The sequence below is a fragment of the Poecilia latipinna genome, unplaced genomic scaffold (assembly GCF_001443285.1).
Source record: "Poecilia latipinna isolate Pla-1442-1.1 unplaced genomic scaffold, P_latipinna-1.0 Scaffold2526, whole genome shotgun sequence".
Classification (NCBI taxonomy): Eukaryota; Metazoa; Chordata; class Actinopteri; order Cyprinodontiformes; family Poeciliidae; genus Poecilia; species Poecilia latipinna.
This window is the reverse complement of record NW_015115142.1, coordinates 149959-162697: the sequence shown is the minus strand read 5'-3', so window position 1 is coordinate 162697 and position 12739 is coordinate 149959. Positions and strand designations below refer to the sequence as shown.

At 37.3% G+C, this 12739-nt stretch overlaps 1 long non-coding RNA gene across 1 annotated transcript; it reads left to right on the top strand.

Annotated features, from left to right (window-relative positions):
• Nucleotides 1-932: 932 nt before the first annotated feature.
• Nucleotides 933-5104, top strand: LOC106938176 (uncharacterized). The gene is made up of 3 exons (XR_001422551.1): nucleotides 933-1023; nucleotides 2049-2152; nucleotides 4730-5104. It is a non-coding gene; the product is annotated as an uncharacterized LOC106938176 (long non-coding RNA).
• Nucleotides 5105-12739: the final 7635 nt, after the last annotated feature.

The following is a 12739-nucleotide window of genomic DNA, read 5'->3' as shown; positions in this document are numbered from 1 at the left end:
ATTTTTAACATTAATTAAAAAAAATCTTGACACAAATTGAAGCGTCAAGATGCTTCTGCCTGTGTTTTTTTTTTTTTTTTTTTTGGGGGTGTTTTGAAGAGTTAATGAAAAGAACATTTGTTCTGGTTTGGAAAATAGATTTTTAGAGATTCAAGTAAAATTTTAACTATTTCTGTTTGGCCAAAGTCCCAGTAGGATTCCACACATTTCACATGGCAGAACCTGTATGGATATCTAATCCATAAAGCCTTCTTAAAAAGATTAGCACCTCAAATTGATCTGTCAAGCAGATTACAAGAACACAAGCTGGGTTTCCATGAACCATAAAATTGTGCAAATTGAAGCTACAAGAATAAATTTGCTGAACGGAGACGCTCCAATTTTGAAAAAAACTCTTTTTTTTCTTTTTTTTTTTTGGTCATTAGTATGAGTTTTTCAGCCGTAGTAAAAAAACTGTAATGGAAATTTTTATTTATTTTTTCAGATCACACGTCGCGGGATCAATATCTGTATGTTACTACTGGTGCAAACCACAAAGATAATCATAGGAAGTGGTAGAAAGATGGTTTTTTTTTTTTGTTTTTTTTGCTTGCTTTGTTTTTGTTTTTTTTTGGACAATGTACTTATTCTTGGCTTCACCAGAGCTATCACAGCATCACACAGTTCATATGACTCAATGCAATGGTGCATAAGTTGAGCCCGATGAGTCACGTGACGTCCAATCCAGTAATGTTTACCTCCACCCATTTCTTTTAGGTTTACAACTTGGACTTTAGCAAATTGTTAGATGTTTAAACTTGATTGAAAAAATATTTATGAATATCTAAAAAGTTACCAAATGACATCTTCTGTGTCTCAAGTATTCTTTTTGCTAACATCGACATCAAGCATGTCTTTTCTTTCCAAAACCGTGTTGGCGCCCTGGCAGGTGTTTATGGAAGTTGAGAGGCTGATGGTGAATTCACGTTACAATCTCCCTGAGCTCCTCCTGCACGCTCCTAAAACTGATATCCAGTCACTGTGGTCAGTCCGTCTGTCCTCTTTTCCTTATCACATCCTTCCACCTTACAGATTTCCCTCAGATCTCGGCCACAGTCTGTCTCGTCTCTGTCCCACCTTTCTCCTCGCACACCGTCTTTACTTTGGAAAGTCATTAGGCTGTTTTCTTCCCTCGCATGTGTGTGGGCCAGATTAGGCAGAATTAGTTTCTGGTGGGCTTAAGGCCTTATGTATGAATCATTCTGTTTTTATTTTTTTGTTTTTTTGCTAGTCACAATTATGTCTTTTTTTGTTTCTGTTCCAAATGCAATACTTCTATTATTTTAAAGCTTGAATGTCTCATAGAAGATGCCTTCTTTTTTCTGTCATCATTTATGTTATCAAATCAGGTGATGACTCAAAATTGAAAACCACTTTTGCAGATTTCTGTCCATAAAGATTACATGTACACTTTGTTTACAAAGCATTTTAAAGGCTTATGTAGACAGGAATTTTTCTAACAAGGTTTTGCAATAAAAGCTTTATAAATGTCATTGCTGGAATGGATTTACATATAAGTTTGAGTTTTGTATGATGACATATTAGGGCCGTTGTAGATAGAAGCAGGAAGGAGTAAATTCCCAATAAAAAAAACTCAGAGCTTGAAAAGGTGACCATTTGCTAGAAAATACTTAAATTTTGAGATGAATCTCAGAAATTTTGAGAAAAAAATAATTTTTGAGTTTCAAAAGTAACATTTTTAAACTTTTTTTTTACTCTTTAAGTCGAAATTTTTCAAGCTCTGAAACTCAGTCTTTTTTCTTTATTAGAAAATTTCTGCGATCTCAAAGCTTATCCATTTTTTTTTCTCACAAGTCTTTGACTTTTGAAGCTCAAGAAAATTTCTTGTTTTTCTACAGTTTCTGAGATTAATCTAAAAGTGTTTTGCAGAACTTTACTCCTCTTCTTTTCTATATGCAATGGCCCTGATACGCCATTGTGGTTTTGTCACTTTAGACTGAGCAGATGTTAAAACTGAACCCAAACGGTTATCGTTTACACATTCCCAGGAGGAAACTGGAGGAAGGAATCCAGAGGGACCGTCAGAGATGCAGGAGGTGACGAGGAATTGGAACCAGGAAGAGGTGATCGACCAGGAACCGACTGACACAAGGTGAGTTTTAAGGTCGTTGTTACCTGAAGCTTACCGTTTGCAATGATGGAATCATCTGGTGCTCCTCTAAGTGCTGCACCTAATTGCCGCTTCATGAAATCCAGCTGGAATCAAACCTGCCAATTTAAGTTACATGTTGCAAGTTGCATTTGACTTGAAAATGGGTGATAATTTCTTTCTTCAGCCAGTTTGACTGAGCATGAGCTGTTTTCCAAAGAATTTGCTAAAAAATAAATAAATAAATTCACTGTTGTATCCAGCAACAAATTATCCACATATTTTGCCAGCTGTCTTGCAAATATATGAAGGGACACCAACGTTTGCAGAACAAGTTGGGTAATCACATTAATAAGCAGTGAGATGAGGGGTTAAGTTGAGCCTTATCTGTTCGTTTCTCGTGCGATCTGCTCACACTTAGATGGCGCTAATCGCGCGTGAATGGTTTCTTGATTCGGCTCCCCCTCGGCGTTGCCGATTAGTGCTGCATATTAAAAAGTTTGTTACATTTTCTTAATTAAACTATTGCAAAGAAGTCGCCAGTCTCAGACGGACTTGCTTCCAGTTCAATGAAAACCATGCACTCAGACATGCTTAGTCACACTTGTCGTGTCCTCATGTGAAGTCTTCAATTATCTTCTAAAAAAACTTCTCATTAGGGCACTGGCGGTAAGAGCGTGGAGCTAAAATGTTGCTAATTGTTGACTTATTAAATATGAGCATTAGCATGCCGCCACATGTCTCGGTGTGTTTGTGTCAGCGTTGTTAGCGGCGTGTGTTTTGTGATTCATCGCCTCCCGTCCTTTACGCTGACCGCTGCACATATCCTCCCCCTGCCCTCCCTGGGTGGCCCTTCCAAATGCCATCTGTCAGTCAAGCTGTATTACATCGTGCCCTTCAGGTGGCTCAACGGGGGCCTTTCAACACATGTCTGTGTTGTGTAAACATGCGATGGTGAGAGGAGAGTTATTAACCTCTTCCCTTTAGCACAAGTGCTGACTCGGGCGGCGGTGGTAGTGATTCCGCAGGACACAAACCGAAAGGCGTACAAGAGGTCAGGCGGTCCAGACGCCTAGTTAAAACACTGACTGTGTCCACCACCTGGTACCTCAGGGAAATGTCAGCAGTGTTATGTCATTTTGGGTTTGCTCAGAACATCAGCTAGAGGTAAGGTGACTGTCTATGTGTTCATTCCTGGCACCAAATGAAAAGGTTACAAAAAAAAAATTAGGACAAAAATATATTTTGGGTTACAGGGGGAAAAATTTTAATCTTATGTTTTCTCCCTTCTGCTTTGGTTTATATACAATTATGCAAAGAGATGAGGAAATTCTGTTTTATAATCTTAAGTGGAAAATGTACAGAAGATGCATATTTAGTATTTGGTATGCAAGTTAGCTAAATAATGCATAATTGGATTTCAGCCACTAGATGGCAGCTAATTACTTCCAACTTGATCCTTGGTATGTGCTGAATATGCATCAAACGTCGGAAGTTGTGTGTTTGAAGCAGAACGAAAACACAGGTTAGGACTAAGGAGAAATTACAGGCTAGAAACAACGGAAGAGACCAGTAGCGAACTATGGAAACCAGTGAGCTTAAATGCACAGGACGTGTAATCAATAATCAGGGGAATGTTAAACATCTACGAGAGATGACTGAGCAGGGGAACTGAGGGAACGAGGCTGATTACCACTGAAAACACAAAGGGAGGTTAAAACTAGTCTAACAGTAGAGAATTAACTAAAATGCACAACTAGAACCCAAGAACAAGAAACTAAGCACAAATGAATGAACTGAAAAGGAAAAACTTAATCATATCAGAAAACAAACATGTAAAAACCAAACAACTGACATTAGTGCTACTCATACACCACTTTGGCTGTGGAGTGGTTTGATGCAAATTTGTGACAATAGTCCACAAGGAAATGTCCCTCTGGTTATTAAACCTAACATCAGTGTAGAGAAAAAAATCTGTAAATTCAGATCCACCAAGGTTTTCTGTTAGATATTTGACTTAAAGTTAAACACACCAATGTAAGTTCCTTTATTGTATACCTAAATTTCTTTGACATAGGTCCCATCAACGCCATGCCAAAAAACTCTCAGCTTGTGACACTTAATACTTGCTCACACACAGCATGTTCCACAAACAGAAATCTGAGAATACTGTAGTTGCAAAACAAAGTCGCTGACATCAGTCTGGTGAAAGGTTGCAAAATCCAAAACCTTTGGGAACCCAGTGAACCAACGTTGGGGCTATTTTCCACAAAAGGAGAAGCGTTGAAAGATCTGAACCTTCACAGAAGTCGCCGTCCTATAAGAATTACTCAAAGAGTGTAATTGTTAGCAATTTACACAATTACACAGTCAAGGGAAAAGCATCTACCAACATTTTGACATTTTGCTGCCTCTGGTGTTAAATGTGCAGCGAATAAGAAAAGCACTGGTAAAACGAGACTATTGAACTTGTATCCCATCTGCTCCTCAGCCTGCTGATGGAGAACACCATCTGTGTTCCAGCACTAGCAGTGTTAGCTCCCACAAATAAACATCTGGTTTGTTTACCGCTGCCTGCAGGGTATACTGTACTACAGCGTGACGAGCGCAAATGCAACTAGGTCAAGAACGCCAAATGCTTGGCTGAGTGGGGGACAGTGGCGACGACGAAGTGAGGAGAAGTGAAGAAGGGGAAAAAGAGTGATCTGGAGGAGAGCAAGAGCAGCACTTCAAAGTGAAGGAACGGATGAGTGATGGTGAACACGATAATTAGGAAGAACCGTGAACAGATCTGCCTGTGGGGAGCAAGGAAAGAGTTGCATGTGCAGTGCTGCACATTTGCTTTCAAATTAAATCTGATTCCGTGTTTGTATTTCACTTTACATATTTCTCACACCAAGCTACATGTATGTGTGTTTTTATTTATTTTAAATAAATAATCTTGACGATCTAAATGCACACGTTCATTCCTTCTGTTTTTTTCCTCCACATCTACTTGAACTCAAGTGGGTTTCAAAAGAAATATATATACACAAATGCAGCTGAAGTCAATACGGCTGCCACAGTTGTGACAAAAATGTGAGTCAGGCTGGAAGCACACAGTTTTTAATGATGCCAAGCATATCTTGAAAAGCCTTTTATCTTGGTCCAAACATGAAGAAATTAAGCATATTTTGTGAAATGTCAACTTCTGTTATGAATATAAACATTTCCTGTTTTTGTTCCTGTTATGCTCCGATACAGCTCCAGGTTAATTTGCATATTTTGATCCTTGTCGTGTACCCATTAGTTGCTTTCTCATCCATACCAGCTTCTACATAAGAACTTATTTATTATATATATTTATTTTTTTCTCATCACAAAGTGTTTTATTTAAAAAAAAAGATTTTTTTCAAGGCGTTATCCACCTTATTCCTACAACCCATTATGCTGTGCGTTAATTCTTCCTGCATCTTCAGGACCGGTATTTGTTTTTACATGGAAACAGCGCTAACGCAGCAAATACGGATTAAAACATGTAGAAGTATCAACTTTCATACTTTAGGTGGGTTGATATAATCACAAACTACGTTTACACAAACCGCTGCCTGCAAAGACGTTTTGACGGCAAGACGCCTCGAGGTATCTGTAGTTGTCATGCCAGGCCACTAGATGGTGCTGTAGTTTCTGTGCAAATGGAGCCAAAGTTAAGCCTTCAACTCTGAAATGTACTTTTACTGCTTTGAGAACCTTTTCCAGCACCTTTCCCAGCCACATTGCCCTGAAAATTCTACTCTTTTCTCATCTCAGGTGCTAATTTTGAAGAGAGAAGAGTCAAACCTGGTAAAAATCTGGGAGGGAGACCAGCTACGTGTCCCTACAGACGACAGAGGAGGCTGTGACGCAGGAGAATGCTTTCTCTGAGGTACGAAGTAGCTAGTTACATTTACAGTAACTTTTTTGGGGAAAAAAAAACTGTTTCTAGGAGTAGTTTTACTAGACCATACTTTCACTTGAATAATGTTATTGTAAATGATCAGTACTCTGATTTGAGCTAATTTCTGGATATTCTACTGACTGTATGCAACTTCACTGAATGAAGAGCAAAATGTGTTCTGTTATTTTCTGTCTGCTGGAAATCAAATTAACATGCACCAAATACTACATATTTTAGCTTAATATTACCTACTGTAAGTATTACATACATATATTTTACACTGAGGAACATTTATTTGGAAAAATATTTTTTCTTGCATTTATGTTGTATTTTTTAATGCTAGTCTTTTAAAATTCTAGGATTAGCACATAACTTTACAATTTATCTATATAACAGACATATATATTTGATCAGACGTTATATTTAGTTAATACTTTAGTAGCATTTTTAAAAATAGTTTTCCACTGTTGAGTAATTTCTTGAATGGTGACATTTCACTTGAGTAAAAATTAGGGCCCAGACTTTAACATGTTAATTTCAACTAGTTACATTAATTTTAACACATTAAATGTTTTAATGTAATCAATTGCAGTTTAAATTTTTTTTTTTTTGCAATCAAAACTGTTGTATTTTGCATGTTTCTTTGTAACTCTGATGCACTGACATCCATAAACAAATGCAATGACTCCTAACTTTTTTTTAAACTACAAACTGAGTTTTTTTTTTTTTCCCTCTTTCTAAGTTCCCTTGGACATTATTAGCATGTAATTTATTTAGTCACTGGGTATTGGATTAAACTTTAGATGAAAAATGACTGGCAATAATAAATGTTAATGAGCTAATCCAGGAAGTTTAATTAATAAAACAAAAACCCATTTAATGTTGGATGGATCCGACATACATTAATCACGATCTAATGTTAAGGGGCTATTTTCGCTCTCGTGTGATCATTTTTTCTAAGATCATCTCCAGCTTTTCCCAAGGCAATGATCCTCTTTTTTCATTTTATGTAGCAAAAGTGAAATAAAACACAACATACAAGCTCCTGTAAAGAAATATACAAATGACTCTGCAGTTGGGCTTAGATGAGACAAAACCAAAAAAAAAAAAAAAACAGAAGAAATTCTGTTGTTATTGCCAACAGATTTAGACGACTTTAGACCACCCAAACTCTTTTCAGAGTTAATGTGACAGAATTAAAAGCTGAGGAGAAAATTCTAACATTTTGGACTAGAAACAAGGGGTAACAGAAAAACTGGCTGGATTACACAAAGTTTCTTTGCTGCTTTTTTTTAAGCTTTGAGACTCTTTATTCCACAGAATATGTACAGAATGTGGAAATACCCTCTTTGCGATGCTAACTGTGCTATTGATTTACATCTAAAAATGATCTCTATCATAAGTTTTTGGCTTTGTTTGAGTAAAATTGTGAAGTCTAAATGCATTTTTGAACTCCTTAGGTCAAGGTATGATGTGTTGCTTTTTGATTTGTCATCTATTTCAGTGGTTTCTTGAGTCTAAAGCCTGTGAAAGTGAACAAAACTCTTCAGAAAGAGTGGTACATCATCGTAAATTCAGAATTGAACAAAGTGGGGAATCATATTTTAACGTACAGCTTTATCCATTACTAAATGTGATCATTTGAAAAATCTGTCTTGTATTTAGCCAAATTGTCGGATATTAAAATTAGTTTATTTTTGGTCCCCGTTACCTTAATGTATTCTGTTTCTGCAACAGAGTGAAGGTTTAAAGCTTTCAGCTCTCTTCAGATCAAAATTCACTGACTTATTGTCATCTTCCAATAATAATGTGATGTTGGCTTGGAGTTAAATGAATAAGACTCCTGTAGTGTTTTGCTGCAGCTCTCCAAAGAAAAGTTAGAGAAAACCCAATCTAAGCCATTGTCAGACTTTGTCATGCCTGTGGTGTTTGGGTGAAACATTTAAAGTGCTGCTCTATAAAGCTACCATTTAGGCCCTCTAGGCCCTGCAGGCTGTCGGGTTATACAAGTATTGATTTACTGAGTGGCAAGGAGCTGCACAAAAGCTCCACGGAGCATTGGACAATACATCCCAAAAATGCTCCGTGTTGCTATACTGCTTCTGATTCAGCCATATATCATCCTGACATTTTATTTTTCTAAGCCGTTACCAAAATGTTCATTCCTTACACTTCTGCACTTTTGTTGTGAAAATTACTTTCTGAATAGGTCTGTACCTAACCATGAAAAACGTCTGGTCCTTCCACTTGATGCTCTGCTCAATTTGAGGAATTTTTTATTAATTGCTTTTTTTTTTTTTTTGCCTCAAACGACACCTTGCTTACTCTGTCTGTCCTAATCCCTATTCAATTATTATTTTGGGGTGCTGTGGTGGTGCAGGGGCAAAGCACAGCCCACGCACCGAGGCCCCAGTCCCCATGCCGGTGGTCACAGGCCCGATTCCCGGCCTGGCGACATTTGCCGCATGTCTTCCCCCTCCTTCCTGTCAAACCAGATAAAAGCCACTAGAGCCAACAAAACCTTTAAAAAAAAAGGGATTATTTTAACAAATGAACTGTTTTACTTGCATCTCAAACATAAAATTCAATATAAATGTTGATAAACATTGTGCTTTAGAAAAAGAAAAATGTAAATGGCCTGAACTTGTGTAGCACTTGATCAAGTCAGAGGACTCTAAAATCCAAAGCTTGCACTACATGTCAGTCATTCAGCCATTCATACACACATTCTCACACTGATGGTAGGAAGCTATGTTGTAGCCACAGCTACCCTGAGGCAGCCTGACAGAAGCAAGGATGCTTTTCAACTGGCGCCACCTTCTGGTGGCCACCTGTCTTGGGGTTTCTTGCACCAAGACTCGACTAAAACTGACTAAAACCCTAACTAGGGTAGTATGCGCAAGTGATTGGATTGGCAGCAGACTGCGTTCCTTGATTGGCCCATGGATTTACAACCACCATTTTCATTCCACTCCAAGACCATAATAATAGATGAGCTGCAAATCAATAATTCTATGGTCAAACTTTGAGGTTCAAACCTTTCCATCATACAGCGTCAACCGGATGGGGCAACCTGCACTGAACATATCTATTGAGAGATTTCAGACAAACTTTCCACCCAAGTCCACACGCTCAAAATGACATTAGAGCGTCGACCATGCTCATTGGTTCGCCCATGTACCTGCCTGTGTTCACGTCCACACAGTGAGGAACACACTGCCAACGGAGATGCACCTAATTTAGCTAGAACCAAACCAGACACTAACCGGGTAGAGTGAGACTTGACAGTGGAAAAGAGGCTTTAGTTCTTCTGTTCTGGGGTCTTTTGGCGTAAAGTTTGCATGCACAAGTTCTCTCTAAGTAATCTGGTTTCTAAGTAATCTGCCCACAGTCCAAAAACATGACCATTATGCTGATTTGTCTGTCTAAATTTACCTTGGCTGTGTGTGTGTGTTTCCTAAGAAAAATAGTCTTAGGATCATTATTGGCATATTTATTAACCTTATGAACACCGATGAGCCTTGTAGGGATCAAAGCCTGCTCCCAACACCGTTAATCCCATAGATTAGGATTAAGGGTTAGAGTTAGATATGAATTAAGTTTTGGTTAAGGTTAGAAATAGACTATTAATGGTTCGGTAAAATGTCTGGGATAGGCATAAATACAGTTACTTAAATAAATGGAGGTCCTAATACAAGTAGAAATACAAACTTGTGCGTGTGCCTGGTTGCATATTGTCTGTAGCTTCCTTTCCATTGCAAATGTGTACAAAACTTTGATATTCCACTAATGTTGGAAAAACACAATTTTGTAATTGCGTTGTTTCTGTTAACTAAGAAACACAATTAAAATCATATGTGAATTTGTTTGTTAATGCAATAAGTCAATAAAAACACGCCACACCATGATCCTCCAACGACTTCCTGTCACCGTCTTCCTCGTGGTTTGCTGCGGTAGCAACATCCAGTTGTTGATCATGTGACTCGTGTGAGGAGAGCAAATTGTTTTCATTGCACTTTTGCGAAATAAACCAATTTTGATATGGTTTAAAAAAACATACCTCATCCTGGTGCAAAAACTTTTTATTGGAAAACAGGATTTTTTATTTCTTTCAAAATTGGAATGTTTCAATTAAGCAAATTTATTTTTGAAATGTCAAATTGTGTTGCGCCGTAATGGGTTGGCGACCCGTCCAGCACGTACCCTAGAACTCTGCCTCTTGCCTGATGACCGCTGCAGTGGCTGTGTGGCACAGGTCCAAATGGAAACGGACAAGACTTGTCACAGAAATGAAAAGTTAAAGCGTGGAAAACTGCAGGCTTCATCTGCAGAAGCAGAGCAGTGGCAGTGATTCATCTCCGTCTCTTAGTCCTTCAAGTTGTTTCAGGACTGCCTGCAGGCCTTGGGTGGTCTTTTTTTCCCCTCTGCCTTTTTCCCTGACACATTTCTGGAACATAACATGGATGTCAGTGTTGGAGCTTTTTAGCTCCCTCAGACATTTTCTGCTTGTGTCTTGATCTGTGAACGATGGCAAAGAGAAAGGCCTTTACCTTGCTGTGAATTTTCATCTGCTTTTCACATGTCAGATGAACTTTCTGCTTGGGTACAATTTTAACTTAACCAGAAAGCATGTTAATGTTTTTTTAGCTGTGCATATGACAACTGAACGTATCTTATCTACATTTTCTTTTCTAATTTAAATTGTCAATGATTTTTCCCCCTTGTATTTCATTTGTTTAATCTTGTTTAATTTATTCATGTTTTTGACCTCCGTTTTTAAACTCTACCTTTTTCTGTAAAGCACTTTGATTTGTGCTATACAAATACATTTGCCTAAGATGGAAGCAGACATTTAGAAAATTGAGCCTTAAGCACTAGCATATGTAACTGTTAAAAAAAACAACATATTAATCTCTTGCACAGGACTTTAGACTCAAAGTAAGCCTTTCTACATTATTTCCTGCCATTTCCAGGTATTACAGTTCAAAATAAAATGGTTACAATGGGACAGTGGTAACTTTTTGAAAGCAGTTGTGCGCTTTTTTTCTGCTTTTCATGAAATGCTTTTAAGGTAGAGTTCTTTTATATGACAGAAATGCCCTTAATTGGAGGCTTTTGAAGCTTTTCTAAACTCTGATAACACTTACTGTATGCTGCAGGTAAAGTAATGACAATGGAGCCCCACTTAAAGGAAAAGTGTTTGGTTTTGATCTACACCTGGTACACTGGTAGATCTGGCACCGTCTCAGCCACGACATTTTTGAAACGCATAGAGCAACATGCTTTATGTACAACCTGCTTCAAATTTGTATCAGTTTGGCGATGGTTGTTTTGGTGACCACTGACATTTGCATATTTTACACTCTACTTTAAACTTGGTAGATAATGATTTTGTAGAAGCATGAAATTACAGTGGCTGCTGTTATGGTCACAGCTTCTGAAGAGGACAGAGATATGCAGCAATAAATCTGATTATGCATATTTAAGAGAGCTTTGATGAAGATGCTGCTGTACTTCTGATTTTGTTGAGCTTTTTTTCATGTACAGTGACAGTTGAAGGGATTCTGATTCAGATTTAAGTGTCTCTTTTGAGCAAAGATTTAGAATAACTTCAAACTATTTAAACTAATCTATATTCATTATTAATGAAAGTTGTTTAAAGTTTTTTTTTTTTTTTTTTGCAAAATGCAAAACATATTCTGCCATAAGCTTTATAAGCCGACAGAGTTAATTATAAAACTATTAAGGATCATGAAATACCGGAAGACATCAGAGAACATCTAAAAATTCTTTTAAAGTTTTAAGAAATTAGCTTACCTCATATTTGAACAAGGAAAATAACCTGAATGCTTCTGTTCCCTAGACCAATTGAAATACTCTAAGAATTGCATTGCAGCAATCAGCCAATCAGTGATGACCTGTCATTGGAAAAAAATGTCAAATGAATATGAAATTGTCAAAGGACAAGCCACAGTTTGTGGTTTTCAAGAATTCATTTGTAATTTCAGTATATTTCCAATAAGGTTAGAGAAGAAGTAAACTGGTCAACATGTCTGTTTTCACCAACATACCCCACATTAACGACCATCTGATAAGTAGATGTTGCTTACTGTTGAACAATGGCGACTTTATGCCTGCAGCTGTGTCTATGGCTATGACGGTGAGAGTTTAGCTTGAGTAAATTCTACTGAACTAAATTTGGCACGAAGAGCAACCTGGAAATGGAAATTTTTTTCTATACATGTGTTGACATATAGTACGATGGATTGTTCAGTCTGGATTGCATTTAATCACCTCTGGCTCTAAATCTAAAACCCTCTGATGGTCAAACATAAATCAATAAATTCTTTAATGAACAGAGATTCTTCAATTCTTTACAGTACAACTTTTATAAAGCTATTATTGTCTATTTTTTTTTCCATCAATAAAAACAATAGACGAGCAATAAAAGCCCAGGCGAGAAAATTATCCCCTATGTACACTGACTTCTTTGAGATAAAGTTTGTGATTTCTTCATTTTCTGATCACTTTGCTAATTATATTTACATAAACTTATTGATTTGTGTACATTAAATAAAGCTTCAGTTTATTTCTAAGGGATTTGTGATTAAATGTTGTTCAATACCAATTCTAAATCAGTCGAACTTTGTGGTTGTGGTTAGCGTCAAAGTTGA